The following is a 13,715-nucleotide window of genomic DNA, read 5'->3' as shown; positions in this document are numbered from 1 at the left end:
CCCAAGTTTACCCTACTTTCGTTTTTAGTTTGCTCCAGCCAGATGCGGCGCCTCCTGCTGGCCATTAGAAAGAATGTATGTTTAAGGCAATCCATCGCTGACTTCACTTTTCAGGGCCGTGCCCATCTTTTATTTACAATCAGTGGATAAATTCCAAGACAGAGAGGTGCCAACACTGTCTGACTGACAAGTAATCTCTGGGAAAATACCACAGCGGTAATGGATGACTGCCAAAGAAAAATAAAGGAAGAAAGAACAAATGTTTAGATGACAATCAGTCGTCAAAGTTATATATTCAAAAGTGGATCAAGCAGTGGTTGGAAGCCCTGTCTTTGCAGCTATATGTGATGCAAAAACTCATAGCAGTGATTTCACAGACATCACCTGAGTTTTACCGCTGTGTCAGCTGAATAGTGGCTAAAGATAGAATAATGTTCTAATGCAAATGCGTGTCACTCAAGCACTGCTGTGAAGACAATTTCTGAGGAAATCTAAAAATGAATAAATGATTAAATAAATTCATAGCTTTAGAGGACCTAAGGCAAAGAGGGCAATAGGGAAAAAACAGAAGTAGATTCTCTGGCAGCAAAAAAACGAAGTGATGTGGAAGTCCTGCAGCCGTGCCACTAAGCCCCCACTGCAGATTAAACTGTACAGTAGTAAGCAGGGGAGGGAAGAAAAGGAGGGGAGAGACAGATAAAGAGAGAGCCAAAAAAGAGAAAGAACTGTAAAGAGAGAATAAAGCTTTGTGGTCTGGCACCAGTTTGCTATGTTAAACCATCATGCGCACCACAGGGATAGAAGATGAGGAAGAAAGAGCACAACACACACACACACACACACACACACACACACACACACACACACACACACACACACAGGAGACAATAAGTGAAGTAGAGGGCAGGGAAAAGAAGACAGAAAAAATAAATGTGAACCTGAAAAGAGTGCGTAAGAAACACGTAAGTCTTGACTGTGGCCGTTTGGCTCGGATTGTGCGCTCATGTGATTTTGTGTGTGCAAGTGTGGTTGGAAAACAGAATTGTTGTGGTTGTGCCTGGCTCCTTCAGGGTGTCTCCCTGCCTCCCTGGGATTGGTACATGAAGGGGATCTGTAAAGGGACAACCCCAAACACAATCTCTTTCAGTCTCTTTCACACACTCTGAATCTCTCCTTTATTTTTCTTTATTCCATGCACTCCATATCTCATACCCCTTTCCTCCTGGAAAATCCAACACAGATACTCAGCATCCCTCTCTCTCTCGCTCACAGACACACACACATAGGGAATACACAATCCATGTAATAAATATGGAAATCTGATGCCAGTGCTTCTCTATTATGGAATAATAAGCAGAGCACTGCTAAAAATGTCCATGAGCAGAAAAAAAATCTTTGCTTGCTTTGATTTTAAAAAAAAAATCCAAGTAAAAACAGGATACAACCAAACAGTTTTGTTTTTCAGTAATACAGAAGCACGAAAAGAAGAGACATGAAGAACACGCCCACCTGAGTGGAGAACAGATGAAGCTAGGAAAGTCTTAAGTTAAATTTTTAATACCTTGCCATATGCTCATCTCCACAGGTGAAGACATCTTCGCTATTAATTAACAATTCACAGCCTGTATGTGGGTGTGATTGCGTGATGGACGGATAAACACAAAAATAACGAGGCAAAGTGAAGGATGAGTGAGCATGGAAAAGAAAAGGGGCGATGAAAAGACAAAAATTAGGTGTAACATGAACAAGCAGATCAAGCAGAGAACAAACCAATTAAACAGAGACATGACACGTAGAGTATCGATTAGCCTCAGATGCTGGGAGGAGTGTGGGAAAGTGAAAGCAGGGGGCAATCTAGATATCAGACATAGAAAAAGAAGGGAAGGCTGAGACAGGGGGGTGAACCGATGGACAGATGATAGGGAAAGCCGATATAGATTGGAAGCTGTCCCCTCCAACTGCAAAGTAAATCAATAGCATCGCTGTGCCTCTTCCACTTGTCTCAGCTGCTCGTCCACCTATTCCACTCCTCTCGGCTCGTCATCTTATCACTGTTGCAAGCAGCGGCACAGCTGGATGCTGACTAACTGTAGCTGAAGCGAGTGCCTCCTGCTCATCCCTTTAGACTTACGGCTTCCTTTCACCACAAGCGTGTCTCTCAAAATAGCCTCTTCTAAAACATTTACAGATCATGAGTGAAGGGGAATATAATTGTAGGCACGCTTACTTTTTCACTCTTCCACCACACCAGGCAATAAATATAAGAAATATCTAGGCAGATATTTTTAACAAGAACCTTTTTTTCCTTATAATAAGGCCAGCCTGTCGTCTTCTTCCTCTGTATAACTTTTTTTTTCTTGACTCTGTCTTTTGTTATCAGCAGAACAGCTTGACTCGGGCAGCAATCTGGCACTGTTGACCCGCTCATGTTTTCCTGGTTTAAACTGTGTAGGCTGGGGTGTGGGGACCAATAGCACAGCCACTATAATTACCAGCCCAACTCATGAGTTCCCTGACCTTAACGTCACCCAATCTGGCCCAACATTTACTGCATGTATAGGCAATCATGTCACAGCTTAGTGCATATGTGTACACAGAAAAGTGCTGACAAGCATGCAAGATACACACACAAACACATGCACACACACACCTGGCTCTGCAGACACTGGCATCCATCACATCTTGTGAAACTTAATCTCTCCGCAAGGTGGAACAGCTGCAGAGCCACGCATGTACACGTGCACGCGTGCCCACATGTGCGCACAATCACACACAGCTCAGGAAAACAGCAGAAGATCAGCTGGAGTAAACTTGTTCATCTGCAGACTGGCATGTCACAGGGCACCTCTGACCCGTCAGTAGCAGCCTGTGGTTGTAAAAGCGGTAGCAGTCACTGCTTAATGTGCCCGAAAAGTATCTGCAGAGAGCAGCGAAAGCAGGTCTTGTGATGCATGTATGTGTGTATTCCTTTTCTTTTTAACAGTTCAAATCAAACAGGCAGCTAATCGTAGGCATCACAGTGTTCATCAGTGTTTCGGGAAGGGAATTATTTGGTTTCAGCTTTCAGTTTTAAGATACACATTAGGAAGTGCTCACACTTATGTGTTAAAAAAACCTTTCACAAGTTCTTTGCATAGAATATTAATGCGATGAACACCTGGTCATTAAATTAAATATAACTTGGATGAATAGTTTAAAAAAAAGTAAGTGTAGTTTTTTTTTTCATAGCATGCTAAATGTAGATTCAAGCATAGTGGGGTTAGAGAAACAACTGCATATGTGATATATCTGTCAAGCACATGCAGGCACCTCTCTTACTTACCTTCTCTATGTACATCTCTCTCTCACATCCTCAAACCTAATTGCTGTAAAAGTACTTGCATGATTGATTTGTAAGCTAGTGACGTCTGTAATGCTGCCATAGACAGTGTTTGAGCAAGACTGCTGACTGCTGTCAAACACGCATACACAAAAACACACAGCCATCAGCACATTACAGCACATTAGAGTCTTTGAGTTATGGCATAAATACAGGAATATAGCAGCAAAACTGTATGCGGTCATTACATCTCTCACAGGTGAGAGCATATTGCAGACTTGATAACCTGGACATGCTTCACGAAGATCAGCTGTGTTTCGAATTACCTCTTATATGTGTCCAATGGACTGGATGCAGGCTGGCAGTGAAATCCACAGGCAGAAATTCGCCCTCTATAATCCACTGTAGCCTGCTAGAGTCTAAAATGTTCACGCAATTTTGCATAAATTCGCAAGGAGCCAACTCAATACAGGTTGAGGTGACTGACAGCCATTAACAAGTCCTGTTGCTTTGAGTCTACACCATTAGCAGTCCATCCAGTCTCCTCTGTGCCGGTGGCATCGGTCCAGTCATGGGAAAATACCTCTGAGCATGTTTAGAGGGGGAGCACCAAACCCCAGGCAGCATCAACCCCGGTGGAAACCAAGCGGTTTACAGCCTCCTTAATCTCTAATCAGCATTAAAAACCTCATTTCATGGGCCGCTCTAAAGCGAAAAGAACTGTGGTCATCTCGCAGCAAAACAGACAGAAATGCAATTCTGATTAACAATCTATTAAGTGTATATTTATATGGCTGTGTCATAAAATAAAGAGCACAAAGATCAATGGGCAACAGTCATCTTGTCCTGTAAAGCCCCAGTAGGAATAACACAACGAGAGAATAGCCTCCCACAGAAAAGGACAGGCTCTAATAAACCGATCACAATTAATAAAATTGATCAGGACAAATTAAGATGAGCACTAACTCTTCATTGACTCTCCACGACAAGCTCCAAGTCCTAAATATAACAGAAATATGATTTCCCAAATGGTGTGAATTCAAAGCCAGGGCTTGCACCTGAAACACCCATAAAACAAGTACCTGCTCATGCTGGACAGGACGGATCCGCCAAAATAGTCTGATTATATCGCCGGTCATACGTGTTTAACGCCGGAGGACGGACGCGCACGCATGCACCCACACGCGCACACACCACGAGCGGAAAGATGCGAATGGACGCTTTGCAAAGGGAACGCTTAATGACAAGAAGTTAAGGCTCGGCTGTGCACAACAAAAACAACAACAAGAAAAAGCAACTACGGGCAAAATGACGAGAGGCGCGCTCACCATATCAGCGTCCTGCCAGGCGCCGTCGTTGGGAAAAACTCACAGTCTGAATAGATTGAAGCTCTCCGTCACTCGTCTCCCTGTGTAACATCCACCGTGGCTGCAGCCGCTTTGCCCAAATAATCCAGCGCCGTGCGTCTGCTCTCTCTCTCTCTCTCTCTCTCTCTCTCGCTCCAATAATTTCCTACCCGGTGTGTGTGACTCGGTAAGGTAGCTGCTTAAGTCCCCCGGTGTGGTGGCTGGAGTGAAGTTGGGGCATATTTAAAGCCGCAGGCGCCGCTCATAATGTTTGCGACGCTATTTCTGGGGAGTCCGTTGCATAGTTCCATACAGCGATTTGGAATCGCCAAAAGGCTTCAACTCCCGTTAACGTCACTCCCTCCCCCGGCAAGAGATGAGATCGTCCAGGCAAACGAGTGGCGAGAAAGGGCTGGTGGATAAGGAGCTCGGCAGTAGTCACATATTCAGTTTCGGTGTCTTATCAAATTGACAGGAGTGAAATAAGCAGTGAGCTGACTTTTAATGCAGTTTGTGCGTTACGTGTTATATCACAACAGAATGAAGAGATATGGCATCCATCATCTCCTCTGCCTGGGGGTGGAGGGGGGGGGGGGTCAAACACTGACAATGTCAGTCTTCTCAATTATTTTGGGAAAATTAAAACTTCATGTTTAGATTTAATTTTTTTTCTTCTTTTGTCAAAAGGCTCTCTGGGATAAAATGCAGAATTTTAGAGGGAGGGGTGCAATCCCAGGAGCAATTTATCTGTGGACAAGTGGTGTTGATCTTATCTGCAGCTAGGAGCAGTTCCCAGATAAACTCGGGCTATTGCCTGAACATTTCATGGTATTAGGCCAACAGTCGTCAAATTGTGCTATTATACAGACGCAGAAAAGGGAGTCCAACAGGGTGATAGCAGAAACAAAATCATTTTCACCTTAATTTTGCCAAACAGATGAACTGCTCTGACTACAGCTTAGTTAACTGTATGATGAGTGCAAGATCAAATCCAAAATCTTACCAGATGGAACTGCTTACAGCGATTACATGCTTCTAACAAGATTATGCCAGTATGGATGTTAGTGATTTAGTTTGGTGTTAATTTAATGCATTGCTGTTTATTCATATGCCAGAATGGTCATAAAAGAAGTCATCCTCGCAGGCAACAACGTGTTCTGAGCAGCTTCAACAATTCACTCTAATAAGGAGATCAAATCAATAATTACGTATAGGCCTATAACAGCGTGTGAGGTTAAACACAGTGTGGCTTACAGTGTTTCTACATTTCATTTTTATGATGAGCTGCAGAGCAAGTTTTGTGTGAAAATAAATATAGATGGCGTGTAAAAAGCTAACAGTGTCAGGGCTGACAAAGATAAAGAAAGTCAGCAAAGTCAGCCGGCGAGACGGGCCTTAAGACACGCGTGCGCCACTCACACACATAGGGAAACACTTAGATGCACACAGACTTATCTGTGTGTGCTGACCTAGAACACCAAACACAATCAGTCGTTCAGCAGATTCCCATCAGCACAATGTAAATGAGATGGAGAGCCGTAAACGTGCTTTTGTTGCAGAAACTCCTCAGCTCACTGGGTGAAAGAAAACACAACCTCAGGCAGGGCTGGGACATACACGGACACACACCCACACAGATGCAAAGCTCTGTTTCTCTCGCAGACGCACACGGGAGAACGATGTGAATGCCCATACGTGCATGATGATGCACAGGCACATGCAAGGACACTCAAAAGATAACCACTCAGCACATAGGAGATAAGGGGTTTGCCATCAAGATAGCGTCACTGGCTAAAATAGAATTCAGAGCTCTGTTTTGATAAGCTTCAAGACACAGCACCACGTTTGCACAATACACATGTGCTAATGTGTCAGTTTGTTTCCTATACTATTCTTTGCAACTATTGTTGCTATTGTTTTGCTTCATTTCACCCCGCGCTCTCTATCAAGTCCATAGTACAAACAGCTCTTGATAAAATAGTCAGCTGATCCTCTAATAAATATGTATGGATTTGTGCGCTCAACGTTCAGTGTGTGTTTATGCATGGATGCTTTCTGTATGTGAAAACGCAAGATTGTGTACACACACACACACATGCACTGTGGTTCCCATGCTCCCCGCAGGCACTGTGCACACTTTGAGCCAATTTATTTATCAGCTTTAAAGCCATGCATGAACTTGAGTACTGTTTAAATGCACTTATTAACCCCTATGAACATATCAGTGCTCCACTGTGGCAAAAGCTGGAACAATAATATTCTCTGCGAAACTGTTAACAAGCAGATAGAACAAATTAAAATCCCATTTTCCAAAAATTGGGGACTGTGAAATGCAAATAAGAACAAAATTCAAAGTGAGGATAAGAACAATAATAGTTTAGTTTCCGACATTTCATATCTTGTCTCTGTACCATTTCCAATTAAATATGGGGCTTAAATGATGTGCAAATTGTTCCAATATGTTTTACGAAAAGTCCCGACAGTTCTGGGAAAGCTGGTTGTACTCTAGGCTGTAAGGGTGGCAAATTTTCTTTTTTAAATAAGTGATTGTAATACAAAGTGTCCTGCTCACTTATGGATTTACTCCTGTGGTGTAGAGATAGTAGCGAGGTCCATAAATATCGGGATGGTAGCACAATTTTTGTACGTTTCACTCTGTGCGACGCCATGGGATTTAAAACAAAGTAATTCAAAAGAAGTGTGAGACTTTCAGCTTTAATTCAAGATGTTTAACAGAAATATTTCTTTTGCCATTCAAGAATTAAAGCCATGTTGTCCTTTTAACATCATCCCTCCATTTTCACAAGCTTATTAATAATAAGTTCACTGACAAAAAGTCTCATGGTCAGGTGCGGCCTGCTGCCTCATTACTTCATGACAAATTAAGCCGATAAAGGTCTCGAGTTCATTATTATTGTGTAATTTGCATTTGGTAGCAGCTTAATGAGAAATCTCAATAAGCTGTACAAAGAATAGCAAGTGCAAGTGGGCGTAATTAGGCTGTAAAAATAACAACAACAAAAAAAAACCTATCAGAAAGATAACAGGAGCTTTAGGACTGGTCAAAACAACAATGTGCTCCACACTTTAATAATTCCTTGACTACTTCGTTTCAAGTCCAAGCTAAAGAGGCAAAATGAGAAAAAGTATCAATCTAAAGCAGTCGATTGCATCACGCCACCTGCGGCATGTGGTGCTTTCATCTTCTAAAAGATAACATAAATTATTATTTCATTAATTATATTTAGAAAGGAGTCATCATTAATTCTGTTGCTGACACGCACGCTTGACGGGTTGAAAAGGTTTGCCAGAACACAGCCTGCGAGAGAAAGAAAACCACATAAATGAAGGTAAAAGGAGGCTACAAAGGAACGATAGAGTATGCTAAACAAAAAAGCATTTAATAAACACACAGCGTCGCAGCATACGGGCTCTTGTTTCATCACTTTGAGAGTTCAAGTCATGACTTATGAGAGGGGAACAGAGCAGAAGCCCATTAAAGCCATGACATTTCGAATAATTGCCTCCAATCTCAGCATCACAGAGAGTCACAGTACCACCCACTTGCACTACTCGCACAGACACACACTCACACATTCTTTAACCTTAATGATCTTAATGATTAATGTCCCCCTCCCAACACACTTGACTCCCACATACACACACACACACACACACACACACACACACACACACACACACACACTGTACAGCGTGTACATGCTATACAAACTGGACGACTCTAGATACTGAGAAGAATAGTTTTCAAAAATTGAGATTTTGACACTTTTACATCATCAGGTTGATTTTTTCAATTTTTCAAAATTGCTTGATACATTTTAAAGGAGTGATCTGCAAGAAAATGCCTGATGATATATGCAAATTTATATTTAATTGATTATTTCTTTAATTTCATGGAGGTTCACTAAACACAGGAAAATGTTACAAGGTTCAGGCTTGAACTTGCTCAAGGAAAGCCTTCCACTTGTGTAGTGGATTCTTGGTCGCTCCTGTCTCTTTCTGTACTCCCAGATTCACTCTGTGATGTTGAGATCAGAGCTCTGTGCTCAGGATATTTATTATCTGTTGCAGGAATCCCAGTCCTTGTAGCTTAAGATTGTGTTTTTATGACTCCAGCTGCGTGTTTTAGGTCATTTTTAGTACGGTGGGATTGCCAGATGGAACAGAAGCTAAACACTGACAAGTCAATGACACGCACGGGCATCTTTCTCTTAGTGCACGTGAAAAATTTGTTTTGTATAATTTGCACATCTATGACTGCATAACACATCATTATCTCTTCCTTCCTTTAGGCACCAACTTGACATTTGCTAGTGCTCCCGTCATTTGTTTTCTGCACAGACATTAGAGGCTGCAGTTGCTAACCGTTAGCGACTTTGGCTGGTATTGGAGATGGCACCTTCTCTAGTTGCACCTGGACAATTACGACTATAATTTCATAGCGGGAGACACTAATGCAACTAATAAGGCAGGCATAAACAGTCAGGGGATGTCAGGGGAAATGCTGTTGACTTGTTTATTGTAGTGTATGAAAGCTATATTCTTTTCTGCAGTCATATATCGGAATCACACTAAAAGGATGAACAAGGATAACAACACATTTGTATTGTCCAATTCACTCTACACCTACCATTTTCTTTTATGAATTCTTTGTTATCAGTCTTAAAGGGATTGAGTATTTTTTCTTTTTCACTACTGTAAACATGTTGATTTAGCTCTGACGATGTCTATTCCCTCTGAAATAGCTGCTGGAAAAGGTATTTCAGAGCTTTCGCAACGGGAATTGATCGATTTCTGAAATGTGTTTTCATTTATATATAAATGTTAAAACCTCCATAACTAGAATTGATTTTTGCAAACACATTGCAGATGAGCTTAGGTGGTCTCAATGACATGTTACAGGCTCAGAATGTTGAGCAGAATTACAAAGAAGCATTCAGGCAACATGCTATGATACACATTGTAACCGTGCACCTGAGACAGATCTGTTTAACAAAGGCCACAAAGGTATGACACTTCAAAGTGTGCGTGCGTGCACATGTGCTTGACTGTGCACGGTGAGAAAGACTGAAAATGAAGGCGTGACAAAATAGGAAGAGCCACAGAGCGAGCAGCCTGGCAGTTCTAAAGAAGCTTTTATTGAACACTAAGAAGGGAGTATAGAATGATGAACACCCAGCCTGAGCTTTTCACATTGAGGAAATTGCATTTGGGAATATTGAACTGGCTGGCATGATGAAGTACACAACTCCTCCCCCACACGCGCACACAAATGCTCACATTTTTATGGTACAGTGTATTAGCAATACAGAAACAATCATGCTCACAGAGCTACATGCACACGTTGCACGCGCACACGCACACAGGATCTCATTTAGTCTGTGTGCATGGGTTGGATCAGCACTTCCCACTATTGAATGAGCGGAAATGAGAATCGGTGCAAACAGGGAGAGAGATAAAAGAGTGAAGAGACAGCAAGAGAAGAGGAAGTGGTAGAGAAAGAGAGACAGAAAGCAGGTTTGAGGAATAGATGAGCGAATCACGAAAAAAGGAAAAAGAGCAAGATATCCTTCATCAGCACCACTGAAGGAGCTAAAAGTGTTGCTGTTGATGTGGTGACAATTCATTCCAGCGTGAAACACATCAGAATTGTTTTTCACCCCCCCCCCCCAAAAAAAAAAGAAAAAGAAGAAAGAAAATCATTATTCTACTGTTAGGAACAGCTGGATTCAACAGGTTCTATAGAAATGTCAAGCAGACAGACCATTACCCATGGATGCTGACTCAAAATGCGTGGCAAATGATCACAGTACTGATGGTTGTTGGCAAGGCTGCACTGTGTTAGGCTGTAGATTCTCAAGTTGGGTGTATAAACCCTGAAAATGTAAAACGAGGAGCAAAAGAAATTTGTGCTATATAAGGAGGCTGTACCTGCATATTCACACTCACACAATCGCGCTCCCGCACACACACACTCACACTGTCACACAAACTGCTGCCGCCGAACAGCTTATTTATGTTTACATAAATGCATTACTGTGAACTATAAAGAGAGCTGTCAGTTACTTGCTGTACACACTCGACAAGCAATTACTTCTATGCACGGAGCAACAAAAGCAGACAGCAAAATAAAATACTATCAGTACTTCACACACACAGAGACTCACACTTGCGTGAACGCACACGCTCACGCGCGCATGCACGGGTCACAGAGAAGTGGCTGTCACTGTGATTGGTTCCTGCTGCCGAGGGCAAACCCACAATAGCCAATTATCTGTCATTATACACCACAGAAGCTCTTGCGGTCTGGATAACTCTGCATGTGTCTGTGTGTGCATGAGCGTCTGCGCGAGCGTGCATGTGTGTCATAGGGGGAGAGATTGGCAAATTGCTAGTTATATATTTCAGCATGCTGAAAGAAGAGAGGAGAAATGTGGAGGAGGAGAAAGAGGAGGAGGGTAAGAGGGGAGAGTTTGAGTAGACCAGGCAGAAATATGCAGAGTGAATATAAAAGGAAGCAAAGAAGAGATTGATTATTATATTTGACAGTAGTAGAGAAGATGGGATCACGGAGGAGCCACAGACCTCCGCTGAGCTGCATGCTGATGACAGATGTCTGGTGACCGACATGCCTGATGCGGCAGGGCTAAAGTTTAGATGGCCGCAGATTGAGGCTCTCAGTCAGCATATGACTGGTGCTTCATCATATATGAAGTGTGTGACTGAGCTCTGACTAGTGCGGACAGAAGGTACCATCGCAATATTAGGATGAGTACAGACCTGCCTAACTGGAAGCTCTATGCTTCAATCACCATATCAAAGTGCCCTTGGGCAAGATCCTGAACCCCAAAACTGCCCTTGATATGTCACTGTGTGTGACAAAGCTTTGTATGTATTCAATAAAGCGCTGTATGAAAGTGTGTGGTATTTGTTGAATGTGGCTTAAAGTGAAAAGCACTTTCAGTAGTCGATAAGACTAGAAAAGATAAATGCAGCCCATTTACCATTTACTTTGAAATTCATCAGAAACAGCACAAAGTATAAATGCACTCTGATTCACAGCAGTGCACAGAATCAGAGACTGTTACAAACTAACAAGGTGAGTGGTTGAGAGCTCTCATTTTCTGATAATGTGAGTTTGTGTCTATGTCTTCCACGCTCAGCATGACAACTTAGGTCAAGATTGGTTACAAAGTCCACCAGCCACCATTAAAGATGCAGCAATCAGCCTGCTGAAGACCAGAATTGAACACATTTTCAGTGAACTAAGCTCAGACCGTGGTCGCTCTCACCTATATCCAATAATGTGCCAGTCTGTTTTATGCATATGCAATACACGCACAGTGGCGCAGGCAAACAGTCCCAATATGCTGTCATGTGGTTTGAATGCAGCCATTGGCTATTAGCAAAGTTTTCCCTGTTAGTGAGCAAGTCACACATTTAGCTTTAGTAAACTGTAGGTGAACATCACCATCACCCAGCTCAACATGCCTTGTTTGAAGACGCTAAAGCTAAAGTCAACAGCTTCATCATGAGCCTGGGTATCAGCAGTGAAAGGACAAAAGCAGATATAAGCAAAATTATGGAGACAAGAGAAAAAGGTTGATGTCCTGTTATCTGGTGAAGTATAAAACGTACTCTAAAATTATGTAAGTAACTGAGGCTTGTTTTGTTGCATAAATCGGCTGCACCTGCTTTTGTTTAGTAAGGTAAAATCATCAGATAAAAGTACAGCAGCTCTTTTATCTGTACCTCTTTCGAGAAGCAGAGAACTTTGCTTTCTGTTATTTAGTAAGAGGAGAAAATTTCATTTTTGTTTGTACATTATGGCAGTTATAGTTCTTTGGAAGAAAAGCAGGTCAGGCTCTCAGAAAAATCAAAATCAACCATGAAAATTACAATGATTGTATGTCTAGCTGTTATAGATGTTAATCAGACCACAGTGACACAGAAAGCATTTATGTCTTTAGATATAGGGAAAAGATTTTTTTCTACTAAGAATTAACAAAGTGACTAATTAGATGACAATCGTAATAGCCTGTACAGCTATAAAGGTAGTGATTAGGGACTTGAAGAAGACATATCTCGTTTTGACATTCCAGTTTAAAGGTAACCATGATCCTTTCTACCCAGAGGGTCAAATATTATCTGCTTGGCATTCATTGACTTTTTGTCAGACTTTAGCTGCATCACAGCTCATCATCTGAGGTTTTATCTTTTTCTTTTTATGGATGTAATAGAAACATATAAAGCTCTCAAATGTGTGCTTCACTGTAATTTTTCACTTTGGTCATTTAGTAGAAAGTAAAAACACACATTGTAAAATGCTTCAAGACCCAGACAGGAAATATCTGCAGCTTTATGTTCCTTCCATTCGAGCTCTATAGCTCCATAATTGATTGCTAAAGCTTCTCTACTGTTAAACCGAACTGTCCTCCTATTTAAGCTTGAATGGTGCTCAGTCATGATGCGTGAACCAAAGTCATCATACCATCCACCTCAAAATAAATCCATCTTACTGTACACTCTTAATACACACTCAATGTGTGTGTGCGAGTGCTTATGAAGTATGACACTGATCTGTCTCTGCCTGTTTTACAGCTATGCTTTGATAATCCCCATCCTAATCCACTGCCTGTGTGTCTGCCTGTGTGTGTGTGTCTGTGCTGTCCTTTTATGTTTGTGCGTGTTATGCATGGTATTTAAGCTCGTGGCTTTCAGAGGGTCTCTCTTTCCAATGACTTCAACACTATATGTAACATCACAGATAGATAGCCCTCCAGTCATCCACTCCACTCCATCGAACCACTCAGCACAATGGCCTAGACACAATCGCTCTGCAGTCAATATCTCCATTACCATTTCTGTCAACAGAATAAACACAGTGGAAATTGAATGGTTATGGGTTATATTACTTTTAAATGAGCTGATGAAATGGGTGCAGTGGCGATGGGAGAGAGGGCCGAGAGTGGCTCAGATGAGGAGAGGTTAATATGTCATTTTAACTAAAAGATACATGAACAGACCAA

The 13,715-nt window shown here is 41.9% G+C and overlaps 1 protein-coding gene across 22 annotated transcripts in view; it reads right to left on the bottom strand.

Moving 5' to 3' along the window:
* Positions 1-13,715, bottom strand: part of ptprdb (protein tyrosine phosphatase receptor type Db) — a 151,207-nt gene that overhangs the window by 83,843 nt on the left and 53,649 nt on the right. Inside the window, exon 1 of one of the 22 annotated variants that reach the window (XM_005747029.1) lies at positions 4,648-4,952. The exons of 20 other annotated variants lie outside the window; for them this stretch is intronic. The gene's annotated coding sequence lies outside the window, so the exon portion shown is untranslated. Of the gene's footprint in view, positions 1-4,401; positions 4,447-4,647; positions 4,953-13,715 lie in introns of those variants that run through there. One more of the 22 variants, XM_005747030.1, reaches the window with a different exon arrangement.

The sequence above is a fragment of the Pundamilia nyererei genome, unplaced genomic scaffold, assembly GCF_000239375.1.
Source record: "Pundamilia nyererei isolate P.nyererei 1_Seehausen unplaced genomic scaffold, PunNye1.0 scaffold00187, whole genome shotgun sequence".
Classification (NCBI taxonomy): domain Eukaryota; kingdom Metazoa; phylum Chordata; class Actinopteri; order Cichliformes; family Cichlidae; genus Pundamilia; species Pundamilia nyererei.
The sequence above is the reverse complement of the archived record's forward strand: the minus strand, read 5'-3'. Positions and strand labels throughout refer to the sequence as shown.